The sequence below is a fragment of the Jaculus jaculus genome, chromosome 9, assembly GCF_020740685.1.
Source record: "Jaculus jaculus isolate mJacJac1 chromosome 9, mJacJac1.mat.Y.cur, whole genome shotgun sequence".
Taxonomy (NCBI): Eukaryota; Metazoa; Chordata; class Mammalia; order Rodentia; family Dipodidae; genus Jaculus; species Jaculus jaculus.
In genome coordinates, this window is record NC_059110.1 from 31,099,360 (window position 1) to 31,116,317 (window position 16,958).

General features: G+C 44.3%; 1 non-coding gene across 1 annotated transcript; it reads left to right on the plus strand.

Moving 5' to 3' along the window:
• Positions 1-1,086: 1,086 nt before the first annotated feature.
• On the plus strand, positions 1,087-1,217 carry LOC123463825. Its single transcript, XR_006639199.1, has one exon. It is a non-coding gene; the product is annotated as a small nucleolar RNA SNORA72 (small nucleolar RNA).
• The last annotated feature ends 15,741 nt before the right edge of the window (positions 1,218-16,958 follow it).

Below are 16,958 nucleotides of genomic sequence, written 5' to 3' on the forward strand. Positions count from 1 at the left end.
GACCTAAAACTCACTCTGTACTCTCAGGCTGACCTCGAACTCACAGTTGTTCTCCTACCTCTGCCTCCTGAGTGCTGGTACCATCACACCAGGCTAAAAATGTGTGTGAAAAGAAGAGTGGAGAAAGATTTACTACCTGAAGTAGTTAAGGCAATGCCAAAATTCATTGCAAACAGTGTTCTTCCTCACCAAAAGAAACCATAGGGCTTTATTTGGGGAGACTTATTTAGGAGGGTACAAGGAGGGACAGGTGCATTTCTGGGCATGCTCAGTTCCAGGTCACGGAGGACATGTGCAACAAGTTAAAAAAATGACAGATGCCAAAACACCTGAGCATGCTCAGTTCAATATTATAATGAGCTAGTTGAATTTAGGTTGTCTGAAGAATGAGTCAGAGTTGACATGGTGGTGACCTTGGAAGGGTTCTCATAAATTTTCCCAAAGGATTTTAGCTGAAAAAAAAAAAAAAAAAAACTTTAAAGGGATGTTAACAATCTTTTAAAGAGATAGCACCATTTTTTTCTATAAATCTATGTTTGCCCTAAAAAGTACCAATCTGCTTTGCTTGGCATATAATAAACCAAGGAATACCTACAAGACCATTCCCTCACTATTACAAGCTGCTTTCTGTGTTGTTACCCAACTTCACACTAATCCCCCAGTGAAGCAGTCAAGCATTCTATTCCTTCTTGGCTAATTGATCAGATTTTACTACAATATGTGATTCCCTTAGAGTTTGCTAGTTAATTGTTTCATTAGCCTACTTATGGGTCATAACCACATTATTTAGACATGCTGTAATTTGCACCTAACAATAACCCATTACAGGCTGGAGAGATGGCTTAGCGGTCAAGCACTTGCCGGTGAAGCCTAAGGACCCTGGTTTGGGGCTCAATTTTCCAGGACTCACGTAAGCCAGATGTACAAGGTGGAACTTGCATCTGGAGTTCATTTGCAGTGGCTAGAGACCCTGATATGCCCATTCTCTTTCTCTCTTTCTCTGCCTCTTTCTCTCTATCTGTCTATTACTCTCAAATAAATAAATAAAAATAAGCTAAAATTTTTAAAAAAAATAACCCATTACTACTGTGACTATCCTTGCTGTTCTGATTTGTAATTATCTGGACAGGCTAAACGTTCACTGCATTCAGACCACGCAGGTGTCCCCAGACCTAGTTCTTTCCCCAGGTCTGGTTTTAGCAATGCTGGTGATAAACCTGCTCTGACTGCTCAAATGGTCACTCTGAGATCGTACGATGGCTAAGATTCAGGGTTATCTTCTACTGACCTTGACAGAAGTGATTGTGCAGCTACTGCAACCATTTGACGAGGATCCGCGCTGACCTGCTCTCTTGTCCAGAGAGTCTGTGTCCACTGCAGGGAAATGCTGTGACTGCCATTTGCCAACAAATGAGTTGTTAAATGAGGGCTGGATAGCTTGCTCCGCGGCTAAGGCACTTGCTTGAATTGTTCAACTACTGTTTTTAGTTTTTAGAAAAATAAATGAACATCACTAATTCTTAACCAGAGTCACTTAGTGAAGCCGATGAAAACATCCCATGATTGACTTCAGTGTTGGTTTGTGGGATGGTGAGCGGTGCAGTTTGGGACAGGGTTGATATGAATATTTGTGGTTTCTTAATTGCCAAATGAAATATTTGACCAAAGGTTTCAGCTGGCATCTGGGGGGACTCCACAGACCAAAAGTTCAGGACCAGATTATGAAAAATGTCAGAAAGCTGAGGGCAAACCTAGAGGATGAAAACTCTGTTCCTATGGTAAGTGGTTGGTTGTGAGGCAGTGGGAGGTAAATGAATCTAAGGCTGTCCAGAAACAACAGAGGGGGCTCTTCCTAATGGGAGGGAGTGGCATGGGGTCTGCAGATGCCCCTACAGTCACTGGCAGGACAGACTGACCCTCAGCTCGTTCCTGATGAGCTAGATGGTCTGAGAGAAAAAAGGTCTGTGGAGATGGACTTGGAGACAGACAGAGACAGAGCTGTGTGACAGAGAGGGGAGAGGGAAGGAGGAAGCATCAAATAAGGTTTCTAGAGAGAAATAACTAAATCCACTGCACTCTACCTACCCTCACGGTCATGATGCGGGAACTTGAGGTAAGGCACAAAGATCAAGTCATCTGCCCCAAGTTTTGCTGCGCAGAAATTCTAGTGAGGTGAGCATGCTGGACGACTCGGCTTTGGGACTGAGAGAAAGACAGCTCAGAGTGCGAACGAACCCAGGTTCTTTATTGAACTCTGCTGTCACATTGAACATGGGGTGCAGGGGAAAGAAGAGGAGTAAAAACAGTGCTTATGCAGACTGGTAGGTCCAACAGCTATTAACAAAGGTGTGTGGCAGTGCACGCCTTTGACCCCAGCACTTGAGAGGCAGAGGTAGGAGGTTTGCTGTGAGTTTGAGGCCAGCCTGGGACTACAGAGTGAGTTCCAGGTCAGCCTAGGCTACAGTGAGATTCTACCTTGAAAAGCCAGTATACATATATGCATATATATATATATATATACATATATATATATATAATATATAATAAATTATTGGGATATATATGTATCATAGCCCATATCCCACACATACATATATATTCTGATAATTTAAAGTGAGGGAGCAGATATCAAAATAGGAACTGGGGATACATCACTCACGGAGCCCGTCACCAAGACAGTAAGTGTCCCTTTCACCTCTCTCCCGAGTGTTGTCTACAACAATGGAATGCTAACAGATCTTGTTCATTCAGTTTAAGTCAGTTGTCCATAGAGCTGATTCCTGTGGTTTCTTTGTTTACTTAACATTTTATAATAGATATTTTCTTTTTTTAAATATCTTATTTTTTTTATTTATTTGACAGCAAAAGAGGCAGAGAGAGGGAGAGAGAGAATTGGTGTGCCAGGGCCTCCAGCCACTGCAGACGAACTCCAGACACGTGTGCCCCTTTGTGCATCTGGCTAATGTGGGTCCGGGAGAATCAAACCTGGGTCCTTTGGCTTTGCAGGCAAGAGCTTTAACTGCTAAGCCTCCCTCCAGCCTAACATTTTATAATAGATATTTTCATGCATAGTAATGTTGAAAGAATTTTCCTGTGAGTTCCCAGTCTCTTAGCACTGCTTGGCTGTATTGGCTGATCCAGCTGAGAGCTTAGGAGCAGCTCTCCATAGGTCCTCAGCTCTGTGTGTGAGTCATTGCACAGTTTCCAGGACAATGTTCCATGGTCGTTATTAGTTGAGTCATTTGGATGGATGCTGATAGTTCACTGTGCCTTAGGCAGGCGTAAGTGATGAGCAACTGATCAAGTGCAGAATCCAAGCAGAAGGATGACTCCGGTCTCATTGTTACTAGTAAACACTGCACATACTTAGAATCAACAACTGCCTGGTGGAAACGTTTGAAGAGAAAGCAAGACTATAAGATTTGCACATCAAGCTAAGGTCCTTTTCATTTTGTTTTTCTCAGTGTATATTGACTATACAAAACAAGGGATTGCATGATGACATTCTCAAACATGCACTCAATGTACTTGGACCATATTTACCCTACCATGATCCTCACTCCTCAGTAATTGCCTTTCCCCTTCCCCAGATCACCTCCCTTTTCCTTAGTGTCCATCTTGTCTTCATAAATACTTGTTAATATTTTAGTTTTATGTATTCATTTGAGAGACGGAGGTGAAGACAATGGGAGTGCCAGGGCCTCCAGCCCCTGTAAACAAACTCCAGACACATGTGCCACCTTGTGCATCTGGCTTACATGGGTATTAGGGAATCAAACTTGGGTCCTTTGGCTCTGCAGGCAAGTGCCTTAACCACTAAGCCACCTCTCTAGCCCAGTATTTTTTTTCTTCTTGAGTTAGGGTCTCACTCTAGCCCAGGCTGACCTGAAACTCACTATGTAGTCTCAGGGTTGCCTCAAACTCATGGTGCTCCTCCTACCTCTGCCTCTCAAGTGCTGGGATTAGAGGTGTGCGCCACCACACCCGGCTTCTTTTAAAAAAATATTTTTATTTATTTGTGAACAGAGAGGAGAGTGAGAGAGAAGGGTGTGCCCAGGACCTCTTGCAAACTCCAGAGGCCTGCTCACATTGTGCATTTCATTTTTCATGGGTACTGGGGAATCAAACTTGGGACTGGCAGGCTTTGAAAGCAAGTGACTTTAACTGCTAAACCATCTCTCCTGCCCTCATTTATAAAGTTGTATTTATTTATATTAATTGCAACAGACTCTCTATATGGGTAACTTAAGCTGGCAATAGACTCTCAATCCTCCTGAATACTGGGATTATCCTCTTGAACAGCTAAACCCAGTGAGCTAAAATCTCATGAATTTCTAACCTCCAGAAGTGAGTGACAAGAAATTTCTGTTATTTAATGTACAAAGTTTGAAGTACTTTGTTTACAGACATAACACTCCGAGACAGGATACTGGCACAAGTTTGAAAAATCATTTCCTTTGCAGATCTCGTGTATAAGGTTAGAAGCGATGCTGTGTAAAGGAATTGACTGAAGAAAAATCATAGAAACTTCCACATGAAAAAGTTTCTATGAAAAATCATAGAAACTTCCACATATCAGGACACTGATGATCTTTAAAGGAGACAAGCTAAAATATTCATTTTAAAGTAAGTATTATAGGTCATATCCAATGACAGTTGTTGCATTACCATTTGGCATTTGAATATAACTTACTTTTATCTGATCACACGAATATGCAAGGTTTTCTTTTAAGTTTAAGTTTCATGGAAAACAGATGTAGAATGGAAAAGATCTGGCCGGGTAAGAAATCCTATGTTTTCCCAGCTCAGCAATATCACTGTTCCTTTTATTATTGTTATACAGTATATGCATGGCATTTTTGCAGGAAGCAATACTCCTGTCTCTGCCAAAACACTGAGCCCAGATTTCTTGTTGTTTTGGCTTTGTGAGACAAAGGATTGTGAAGTCCGGCTGGCCTTGAACTTACTACATAGGCAAGGATGACCTTGACCTCCTAATCCATCTGCCTTCCCCTCCTAAATTCTGGGATTACAGATATGCACCACCATGACCAGCTCCACCTGTATAGGGTTAAATATATGATTCGGGCTGGGGAGATTGCTCAGTGGTTAAAAGTACTCACTTGCAAAACCTTCCTGCCTGGGTTCAATTCCCCAGTACCCATGTAAGATAAATGCATCTGGAATTTATTTGCTGTGGCAAGAGATCCTGGCACACCCATACACACTTTTCTCTCTCTTTCTCTTTCTCTCTTTCTCCTTTCTCTCTCTTTCTTACCCTGTCCCTCTTTCTCTCTCTCAAAATAAATCATTTTTTAATAAATAAATACATACATGATTCTTAGATAGATTTTTAAATAAATAAATGCATACATGATTCTTAGATAGATGTGGTGGAACATCACACTTGTAACACCAACAACACCACCATTGCTTGTAGCCTCATCTGTGAGACCCCGCAAGGACATCGTCTCCAAGCTCCTACCAGCAGCCCTATATTAGAGTGCTCTGTTTGCCATAACAAAATACTTCAACCATGCTGGCCTGAGGCAGGCGGCTCTTAGGGAGTTCCAGGCTATTTTGGGACTACATCGTGAGATCTTATCTCAAAAGACCAAAAATATAATAATTCTTCATCAAAAAGTTTCAGGTGATACTAGAAAATAATCTCCAGCTTAGCTCTAATGCTAAACCTAGAAATCAAGAAAAATTCTAAAAGCCAGTTCTTCAGAACTGGAAGGCCTAATGGTTTTGAATGAGTACCGATTCTTACATAGAAATCATAGTCCCTTCAAGATGGCCCACAAGTTTTCCACCTTTCTTCATTCCTCTAGCAAAACTGTAAGCTGGGGGCTGGAGAGATAGCTTAGTGGTTAAGTGCTTGCCTGTGAAGCCTAAGGATCCCAGTTCGAGGCTTGATTCCCCAGGACCCAAGTAAGCCAGCTGTACAAGGGAACACACACATCTGGAGTTTGTTTGCAGTGGCTGGAGGGCCTGATGCACCCATTCTCTCTGTCTGTTTCTTTCTCTCTCTCTGTCACTTTCAAATAAATTTTAAAAAAGAAAAAACTGTAAGTTGTTATTCAGTCTCTCTCTCCTCTTAAGTCCAGAGCACTACAGCCTGCAGATGATACTGGAAGTTCTTTCAAAGCCATCCAGCATATGAAACAGAAAGCAGCTCTAGTTTCAGGAGTTACCCTCACCATGACCAGATTTGGACTGTGTGGAGTAGGTCACTGCAGGACTGAGGTCTTGACAGCCAGCCATCGTAATGAGGACATGTCCTAAGGACAGTCAGGGCGTCTGATCCCAGAGCCAAGGCCACATCACGCACACAGAGATACGACCCTAGAGCCCCTCATTCAAAAGGTTTACGGGAACTGAGTCGGAATTCACTGATGAGGCATCCATTGACTTTTCTGTAACAGTGAAGGTAATTTCAGTAGTTATTTGCCCGTATGCCTTTTATCAGTAGATATAAAATTATATTCCATTTGTATGAGCACATTTTACCTTTAAAATAAAAATAAGTTCAAAATGTTTGCTTTGGACTGCTGTGTGATCGTTATCAATAGATCAATATGTATTGATTAAACAATGCAGTCAGCCCAGGGCCAGCCATGGTGGAGGATATAAAAGAAAAGTAAGGGATGGTCCCTGGTTAAGGGGAGTCTTCAAACTCACCGAGCAAACAAAACTAAGCGACTTGCCGGGTGTGCGCAGACCTTTAATCCCAGCACTTGAGAGGCAGAGGTAGAAGGATCTCTGAAGGCCACCCTGAGGAGAAAAAAAAAAAACAAAAAAAACCCTAAGTGAAATGTTCTCCAAATTATAGTAAGCATTGAGTAGAAGCCAAAAGAAAACATTGGCTTGACTTTGACAGCACTCTGAGCGGCCCTGTCAAGGATGTCAGATGTGAGTAGCCTTAAAAGAGAAGGTTATAAAGTTGGGCTAAAGAGCAAGCTCTGGGTCAAATACTGTGCAGAATGCAGGACATAGACACAAGCGCAGGGAAATGGGGCTGGCACAAGCTATGTTGGGAGAATTCATGTGTCTGGAAAGCTCCAGCTAGGAAGGGATACATCTGGGAGATATGAAGCAGAGGCCTCACAAACTGACCTCTCTCTTTCTGTCTCTCTCTCTCCCTCTTTCCTCCTTCCTTTCTTCCTGTGCTTTTTTCTTGAGGCAAGGTCTCATACTTGGAAATCACTATGTAACTGAGGATGACTTTGAATTCCTGTTCCTCCTGCTTCTACCTCAAGAACTGGGATTACAGGCATAGGCCACCATGCCTGGCTACATTTTTGGTTCCTTGTTTTTCCGAAGCAGGATCTCACTCTAGCCTAGGCTGGCCTGGAACTCACTCTGTAGCCCCACACTATCCTTGAAATCATGTCAATTCTCCTCTAGAGTGCAGAGGCCACCACCACACCAGGCTCACATGTTTTTTTTCAGTATTTTTCTATCCTTCAACAAGCATGGACTGAGGCCTGGCAGATTCTCAGCTCTCTTCTAGGTACTGAGGGGAGAAGATAACACCTTCTGACCAACAGTCCACATTCTAGTGAAGTATATAAGCAACAGCATGTACATATTGTCCTCAGTGATAAATGCTATAAGAACATATTCAAGAAAAGGCAAATGAGGGCTCAAGAGATGGCTTAGAGGTTAAGGTGTTTGCCTGCAAAGCCAAAAGACCTCAGTTCTATTTCCCCAGGACCCACATAAGCCAGATGCACAAGGTAGCACATGTGTCTGGAGTTGGTTTGCAATGGCTGGAGGCCCTGGTACGCCTAGTCCTTCCCCCACCCCATCTTTCTCTCTCTCTTTCCTCCTCTTTCTCTCAAATAAATGAAAACAAAATTAAAAAAAAAAAAAGGCAACTGAGAGAGGCCTATTCTTTGGCAGACAGGAAAATGAAAGATGGTGCCTCTGATGAATTACAAAGGACCACACAGAGGCCCATTGTGCAGGACCTCAAGGGCCCAACCAGGAGCTTATGACTTGTCATGAGTGTGATAGGAAAACGTCAGTTTTTACTTATAAGTTTTGAATTTTTCTTTTTTTTTTTTTTACTTTATTTTTATTTATTTGGGAGCGAAAAAGAGGCAGAGAGAGGGAGAGAGAGAATGGGCACACCAGGGCCTCCAGTCACAGCAAACGAACTCCAGATGTATGCATCCCTTTGTGCATCTGTCTTATGTGGGTTCTGGGGAATCAAACTGAGGTTCTTTGGCTTTGCAGGCAAACGCCTTAACCGCTAAGCCATATCTCCAGCTCAAGTTTTGAATTTTCCTCTTTGGCTGCTTAGATGAAGCATTTTTATCCAGGCATGGTGCACATGTGAGCAATCCTAGTGGAGGCAGAATGACCAAGACAGCCTCTGTTAAATGGTGAGCTAGATACCAGCTCAGGCTATGTGAGATCATGCCTTAAAATACAAAAACCAAACAGCTACAAAGAACTCAGAGCAAGTGGTGAGAGATCAGTTTGGAAGACTTTGCAGCATTCAAGGCACAGGATTATAGGTTCTTGGGCTACAGCGGTAGAGTATATGTGGTTGGCTGAAGTCAAGATAGATTCTGAAAGGAGACAATAGGACTTGTTGATGAACTGGATGAAAGGGAGGATGAAGGCAGGAATTATTTAAGCTTGGGATTAAGTTAAGCAATGGGGTGGTCAGTGATGGTGTTTACAGGGTGAGGAAGCTCAGAGGAAGACCAAAGGTGGGGGATTAGGGTTTGTTTGGGGAAGACTGTGAGGCATCAAATAGATGTCAGATAGGAAGCTAGTAGATCTGGAGCTTGGGGGAGAAATGAAATCTAAAGCTATACATTTCAAAATCAGAAATCAATAAGTTGGGTGCTAGCCGGGCGTGGTGGCGCATGCCTTTAATCCCAGCACTCGGGAGGCAGAGGTAGGAGGATCTCCGTGAGTTCAAGGCCACCCTGAGATGACAGAGTTAATTCCAGGTCAGCCTGGACCAGAGTGAGACCCTACCTCGAAAAACAAAAAAAAAAAAATAAATAAATAAATAAAATAAGTTGGATGCTGAACAAGTCAATTTACAGTGTAGATAAGAAAAGAGTCAACAAAATAGACTGAGGAAGGATCAGGGCAGAAAATGGACTCTCAGAATAAAATAAAAAAAAAAATAGTGGGACTGGGTAGATGGCTCAGCAGTTAAAAAGCATTTGCTTTCAAAGTCTGCTAGCCCGGGTTTAATTTGCCAGGGCTGGAGAGATGGTTAGCAGTTAAGACACATGCCCACAAAGCCTAAGGCCCAAGTTCGATTCCCCAGAACCCACATGAACCAGATGCACATGATGGTGAATGTGTCTGAAGGTCATTTGCAGAGTCTAGAAGCCCTGGAGCACCCATTTTTTCTCTCTCTCTCATAAATAAATTAATAAAATAAGTATTTTTAAAGTAAATAAATAAATAAGCAAAATAATTTCAGAAAAGAGGAAGTGATTGGTCAATTGTTAGGTCTATCAAGAGTGAGTTTAGGGCTGGAGAGATGGCTTAGCGGTTAAGCACTTGCCTGTGAAGCCTAAGGACCCCGGTTCGAGGCTCGGTTCCCCAGGTCCCACGTTAGCCAGATGCACAAGGGGACACAAGCGTCTGGAGTTCGTTTGCAGAGGCTGGAAGCCCTGGCGTGCCCATTCTCTCTCTCCCTCTATCTGTCTTTCTCTCTGTGTCGCTCTCAAATAAATAAATAAATAAAATAAAAAAATTAGAGTGAGTTTAATGAGGGCTGGGCTTTGACCAAGAGTTTGTGGGTAAGAGAGCAACAGCTATGGTGGAGTGGCAAGATGATGGGCCTGATTAGGACGGGTAGAGAAGATGATGCTGGTGATATACTATTTTTTAACTTTTTCTTCCTTTTTTTAAAGATTTTATTGTTATTTATTTATTAGAGATGGGCGAGAAGAGAATGGGCACACCAGGGCCTCTAGCCACTGCAAACAAACTCCAGATGCATGCACTACCACGTGCATCTGGCTTACCTGGAACCTGGAGAATCGAACCTGGGTCCTTTGGCTTCTCAGACAAGCACCTTACACAAAGCCATCTCTCCAGCCCCCTAATTTATTTATTTGTTTATTTGAGAAAGAGTCAGAGAGAGAGACAGATAGACAGAGAGAATGGGCATGCCACGGCCTTTAGCCACTGCAAATGAACTTCAGATGCATGTGCCACCTTGTGCATCTAGCTTATGTGGGTCCTGGGGAATCAAACTGAGGTCCTTTGGCTTTGCAGGCAAGCACCTTAACTGCTAAGCCATCCCTCCAGCCCAGTGGTACACATTTTTAACCATCATATCTGGGGAGACTGTGACAAGAGGATCATAAGGCCAGCCTGGGCTGCATTTAAGAAAAAAAAGCCCCTTCTGGTTGGAGAGATGGCTTAGCAGTTAAGTGCTTGCCTGAGAAGCCTAAGGACCCTGGTTCAAGGCTTGACTCCCCAGTACCCACATAAGCTAGATGCACAAGTTAGTGCATGCATCTGGAGTTGGTTTGCAATGGCTAGAGGCCCTGATGTGCCCATTCTCTCTCTCTCCTCTCTCTCTCTCTCTGTTGCTCTCAAATAAATAAAAATAAACAAAAATAAAATTTTAAAGCCCCTTCTCAGCAAAATAAACAAAAAACAGATGGAAAAGGAGGAAGATAAGAACTACTAGAGGAAGGAGAAGAGGAAGAAGGAAGGGAAGGAGGAAATGACACCATGTTGTAGGGCAACTACGCTTTATGTTTGCCAGAAGGTAGGAAATACACCAGGTCTAGGACGGGCTCCATTTTTATCTCAGATTGGAAATAATATGATATGTTTCTATGCTGACCAGAGATGTAGACATGGAAAAAATCCTAATGTAAAAGAATGAGTAGAGGGTTGAAGATATGGCTCAACGATTAAAGGTGCTTGCCTACAAAGCCTGATGGCCTAGGTTAAATTCCCCAGTACACACTTAAAGCCAGATACACAAAGATGGCACATGCATCTGGAGTTCGTTAGCAGTGGCAAAAAGCCTTGGCATACCCATTCTCTCTCCCCCATTTCCATCCCACCTTTTCCTCTCTTCTCCTCTCCTTTCCTCTCCTCTCCTCTTTTCTCCCCCCCCCCTTGCAAATAAATCAATAAAATATTAAAAAGAGAAGCCAGCGTGGCGGCACAGGGCTTTAATCCCAGGACTTGGGAGGCAGAGGTAGGAGGATCATTGTGAGTTCTAAGCCACCCATAGTGAATTCCAGGTCAGCCTGGACTAGAGTAAGACCCTACCTCAAATAAAAACAAGAGAGACAGAGACAGAGAGAGAGGAGGAGGAGGAGACACTTGCAGGAGCAAGGTCATGAATATGATGCAGAGTAAAACAGGAGCTGTCAGCCTTAGACAGGGCAAGGACTCTTCTTCAGTCTGGGAGAGGTAGCAATCAAGTAGATTTTGGTTTAACATGTGTGCAGTATGTCTGCGTGTGTTCATGGGTGTTCATGTGTGTGAGGGCACACCTGTGTGTGCATGGGGGGAACAGAGATTGAGGTCAGATGACTTCTTTTTTACATTTTTTAATATCTTATTTTTATTTATTTATTTGACAAAGAAAGAGGATGAGAGAGAGAGAGAGGGAGAGAGAGAGAGAGAATGGGCACACCAGGGCCTCCAGCCACTGCAAAGGAACTCCAGACGCGTGCGCCCCCTTGTGCATCTGGCTTGCGTGGGTACTGGAGAATCGAACCTGGCTCCTTTGGCTTTGCAGGCAAATGCCTTAACCTCTAAGCCATCCCTCCAGCCCTCAGATGACTTTCTTGATAGCTATCCACCTTATTTAGCAAGGCAATGTCTCTCACTTGAACCTGCTGATTCAGATTCAGTCTAACTAGCCCACTATCCCATGTCTCCACCTCTTCGATGCTAAAATTCCACATAAGCCACTGGGATATACATGGGTCTGAACTCTGGTCCTCACACATGCCTACTTGCAAGACAAGCACTCTATCTAATAAGCCATCTCCCCTGCCCCAGTGGAGACTCTGAACGAGAGCTTCTAGCACCAACACCTCATAGGAATGAAAAGGTGATGTTCACACAGTGGCTGGTTGACAGGGCAGAACTCAGGCTACCCCAAGAGATCAGAACCAAGTCTTCTCCTTACTGATTCCTCCAAGCTTTTTGTTTTCTGCTAATCTTAAATTGCTGAGCATGTATCATTACTTGAAGAGTTAAAAGTAGACCCTAAGAATTGGAGCTGGTGCTCCCCTATGAAATGGGGATTTGAGGTGTCTTTGAGAGTGACAGAGCAATTCTCAGCTCTGAGTGGGACTTTAACCCAGGAGTTAGGGTGCTGGATAGTTCTGGTCACACAAAACTGCCACTGAGTCAGTGGCCTCCAGATTCTTGTCTTATGAATTCAATCAAGACAGATTTTATTATAGAGCTTACAAGAAGGAAAGTAGAGCTCCTGCTAAGCAGAAGGGGGGTCCCCAGAAGTGGGAAAACCCCCATTAGGAGAATAAAGTAGGAAGCTCCCAAGTGAAAGAGGTCCCAAGTGGAAAAAAATCTGCTTGGTGATTCTGGGTCTTTTATGGAAATTCACTGGATGTAGGCTGAGCTGGTCATCCCAGCCCCCAAGCCAGGTGCCTTCCTTTAGGGAAGAAGAGATAAGGAAAGACTAGTTTAACCAGGTTTCTAGGGAGTGGGAAATCTTCTAGGAAAGGGGGTAATCTTCTAGGAAAATAGAGATAAGGAAAACCCAGATTCCCCTTCCAGGTTAAGGACATTTTTGACATTTAGCCACTTTTAGTTTACTATGGGGCCTTGCTAACCTTAAACTGCCTCGCCTATGCTGAACTCATCAAATTACTCATCCACTTATTTGACCATAAGCTACATTGTCCAGGCATTAGACTGATTCGGAGTAACAGTTGAATCAGGCTGGAGGGGTGGCTTGGTGGTTAAGGCATTTGCCTGCAAAGCTAAAGGACCCAGGTTCTATTCCCCAGGACCCACATACCCACATTAACCAGATGCACAAGGGGATACGTGCGTCTGGAGTTCGTTTGCAGTGGCTGGAGGCCATGGCACACCCATACCCCTTCTCTCTCTGTCTCTCCCCCTCTCCCTCTTTCTCTATAAAATAAATAAATAAAAATAAAAACTATTTTTAAAAATTTCAAAAGAGCATACAGTCAGAAATATGAAAGGAAATGTGAAGATGAGAGATTTAATGGTACATCTGGGATTCTAGCACTTGGGAAACTGAGGCACAAGACTGAAGGGCTTAGAGAGAATCTATCTTAAAAACAGAAAGAGCGTGGCATGGTGGCACATGCCTTTAATCCCAGCACTCAGTAGGGGCAGAGGTAGGAGGATCGCAGTGATTTCGCGGTCACCCTGAGACTGCATAGTGACTTCCAGGTTAGCCTGGGCTAGAGTGAGACCCTACCTCGAATAAAAAAAAAAAAAAAAAAAAAAGGAAGGAAAAAGAAAAAGCCAGGTATGATGGCACACGCCTTTAGTCCCAGTACCGGGGAGGCAGAGGTAAGAGGACTGCCACGAGTTCAAGGCCACCCAGAGACCACCAAGTGAATTCCAGGTCAGCCTGGGCTAGAGCGAAACCCTACTTCAAAAATAAATAAATAAGTATAAATAAATAAATAAATAAAAATAAAGAAAGAAATGAAGATCCAATTAAAGAGTGTGTACTTAAACTAAATGAGGGGAAAGTTCTGAGTGCTACAGAAGTGTGTCAGGCAGCAGCTTCCTGTTGAGTGTGCCAGATGTGGCGCTTTGTAATCCCAGCGCGTATGAGGCCGAGGCAGGCGGGTTGCAAGTTCCAGACAAGCCTGGGTTACATAATAAGTATAGAGAATAAGAAACGTGCTGTGCGTTTGTGTAATGGACATGACATTTGCCAACCCTAGTATGTCTTTCTCTTGTTTCAAGCGACTATCCACTTGCGTTGTTTCCATGTGTAATATATCTGCTTTTTCCCAAGTTGGATAAGCCTTCCCAAGACTTGCAAACAAAACAAAACAAAAAAGGTCCTTCAGGACTCTGCCTCATAGCTTGAGGCACCTCACAGACTCTCTGTTAGTTCATCTTCATGGTGCACTGAAGAACTGTTAAATTCCACTAAAGGCCAGGTCTTTTTTTTTTTTTTTTTTTTTTTTTTTTAATAACGGCTTGCCCATGTTGAACATTTTGATGTCATGAGATTGAAAAAAAATTCTCCCTTCTCCACCCCAGTAGTTTTCTTTTTCACACACGCCTCTTCATTTCCTGATTCTGGCCTGGACTTGAAGCAGACACCTGAGTGCAGCCAGAAAAGCTGTTACTTCAACACGAACAACCCAGTAGGGGCAGGAAATATCACTAACCTTACGCGAGCTCTACCCCATTGAGCAGTCAACCTTGTTGGATAGCCTTGGTGCCTCACATAATTGAGATCATGCTCAGATACGGCCTGAATGTTTAGGAACATCTGTTCTACTTCTCTTTTGAGGTCAGTACGTAGGTACAAGATCCTCATAATGCAATGCTGCTCCAGTCTTTCTTGTTTTTGTTTGCTTTTGTTTTTGTTTTTCCAAGGTAAGGTCTCACTCTAGCCCAAGCTGACCTAGAATTCACTATGGAGTCTCAGGGAGCCTCTGCCTCCCAAGCGCTGGGATTAAAGGCCCGCACCACCACACCCGGCAATGCTGAGAAAATAGACGACTGCAGTGATACATTCACATATATTTTCATGCAAGTCTCTGAACAAATAGCATTCCTACTGGGAATATTGTCATATTGTTCTAAACACTTTGTCAAATATATAAATAAGCAAAGAAGCAAAAGAAAACAGATGATTCTGGTCTTATCCCTTGAAGAAAAGCATTACCAAATTTATTGTTGGATCTTTGCATAAATGCTCTCTTCAATCATTCCCTGGCTCTCGGATGAAACAAAACACAAGTTCTGGTTCCAGTGCACTGTAAGGAAGAAACAGACTTGGGAGGCAGGGAGAGGGAGGATTACCATGTAAACTGCCGGATCCTCTCCAGGACAATTTATCACACACACATAACATGCATATACGACCTCACCAGTCAACCATGTTACTCTGTGCCTGACATACCTGCGTTTATGATCACCTCTCTCTTACTTCTGCCTTGGGCAATTTTGAAATCTTCATCGGTCCCTGGCAGTTACTGACATAATTGTTTTGTAGTGCCGTTTACTAGGCTAGCAAAACGAGCATTTCCCCTTCCCCCCCCCCCCCCCCCCCACAAAAAACTGGAATCAGCCTTGTTGAGACCTGCCTGATGACTCAGCCCAGGGTCTACCAATCTGTGGGTTCTCAGCACTGACACAAGGCTGCTTTCCTGAATCCACTGGAGATCTGTTGGCACCGTTTCGCTTACAAGCCGGGGCAAGGCTGCTTGCCCCGCTCAGAGGAAGAGCAGCAGAACCAACAGTCCTGTGGATAGCTCCTTCTCTCCCAGAAGCCTGGGTGGCAAGGGAGGGTGTGGCATGGGATTTTTCAGAAGAACTTCCTCCGCAGGGGTCCCTAGTGTTTCCCCTTGTGTGATTGGGTTGTGAGGATAATTCCAGGATTTTGGTTGCAGTTACCAAATATTACCGAGTTGCTGCACGGACTACCGGGAGACAGTGACAAACAGTGGAACTGAGCCGTGGGTGCTGGTGACTGGAGATGGCCCACCTATTCGTCATCTCCTGGAATAAGAACCCAGGTCTGGGCTTGTCACTAGGTGATTGATTGAATACATAAGTGGATTCAGTGGGCAGAAAGTGGATAGGCAGCCAAAGTGCATGGCGACAGAGGTCCTGCCAACCTCGAAGGCTCGCTTAGACCGAGCCAGCTAATGCTAATGGCATTTTAGGTCCCAATCTGGAAGCAGCTGAGATCAAAGATAAAGATGGGCATGCCTCTCCTTCACCAAACTGCTGCGAAATTAATGCGACCACCCCTACCATCAATTCTACTCAAATCTCTCTTATCCACTTTTTAATTTACCACCGCGGGCCGTTGGCACTCCACCCACTACCGACCTTTTAGCCTCCTATTATTCATTCAGATCTCCTCCCAAATTAAAAGGATTAGGGAGTGGTTTGCAAACCAGTTTTTCTCTTAATTAGAAACTCCAGGAAATGGGAGGTGGGGCGGGGAGTGGTGAAGAGAAGAGGTTAAAAAGCCATTTTGATGTTGTGCATTTCTCGTTGTCATGGGGAACCTCCTCTCCAGGGCCCATATTGAGAAGAGGAGAGGAAGGGCTCAAACCGGTCACTTTAGTCAATGAACCTAGAGCTCGCGCCTTGGCCCCGCTTGGTCCTTAACCTGCTGATTCTGGGGCTGGGCGCGGGGCGAAATGGAAAACCCACGGCGCGGGGCACGTGAGCGAGGGAACCGCGCTGGGGAAGAACCAAGCGCGCGTGACTGTGGGGAACAGCTGTGCCGACACCCCCAAAACTGAAGCCGGAGAACCGCGCGCGGATATGACTGTAAAGGAGTGACTGTCAGGGGTCTGAGTTAGTGGCTCCGGCTCTCATGTGTGTACTAGCGTGGAGCATAAAGTGAACCTGCCGCAGAGGATGAGGCTGCCCGGGAAAGGAATAAGAAATTAACAAAGAGGAGGGAGGCAGGAGCGAACCCTAAGGAGCCAAAGCAGGCACGCGGAAGTACGCCAGTGCGCGTGCGTGTGCGTAAGAGCTACTTCTAGCAGTGATGATCTAGACCCCACTTACCCCTCCTGTAGGGGACTTACATAGAGCCTGAGTCAGGGAAATAGATTTTGCCACTTCACTTTAAAAAGAAGAGTGTGGGGCTGGAGAGATGGCTTAGAGGTTAAGCGCTTGCCTGTGAAGCCTAAGGACCCTGGTTCGAGGCTCGATTCCCCAGGTCCCACGTTAGCCAGATGCACAAGGGGGCGCACGCGTCTGGAGTTCGTTTGCAGAGGCTG